General features: G+C 44.1%; 1 protein-coding gene across 1 annotated transcript in view; it reads left to right on the plus strand.

The window, feature by feature from the left end:
* Positions 1–379, plus strand: part of PDE4D (phosphodiesterase 4D) — a 1639075-nt gene that overhangs the window by 17987 nt on the left and 1620709 nt on the right. The window lies entirely within an intron of this gene.

A 379-nucleotide genomic window follows, 5' to 3' on the forward strand; every position in this document is an offset into this window, starting at 1 on the left:
CCTGGCTGTCTCCTTCTTGCCACCAGGCTTTTTTTTTTCCCCCCTTGCAACAGTGACCTTGAGTAACCCTGGGGCCACTTGATCATAAGCAAACCCAAGCCTCAGTTCCTCAGTCAGTTTCTCTCTAGTCCACTGGTTCTAATCCCGGTTCTGGCAACTTTCACTCCCTACACTTTAACTCTCTCTCTCTCCTGAACCTTCCCCCAGATATCCCAGGTACACCAAGCATACCCATACATACTGTACCATCCAAGTTAGGAATTTACTTGTGTATGTGTGTGAACTGGTAAGTGTGTGTGTGTATATGTATACATATATATATGTGTGTGTATGATATATAAATTAGTGATCTGTGTATGTGTACTGAGTGTGCGGGTAT

The sequence above is a fragment of the Gavialis gangeticus genome, unplaced genomic scaffold, assembly GCF_001723915.1.
Source record: "Gavialis gangeticus isolate Ggan-Ray unplaced genomic scaffold, GavGan_comp1, whole genome shotgun sequence".
Lineage (NCBI taxonomy): Eukaryota > Metazoa > Chordata > Crocodylia > Gavialidae > Gavialis > Gavialis gangeticus.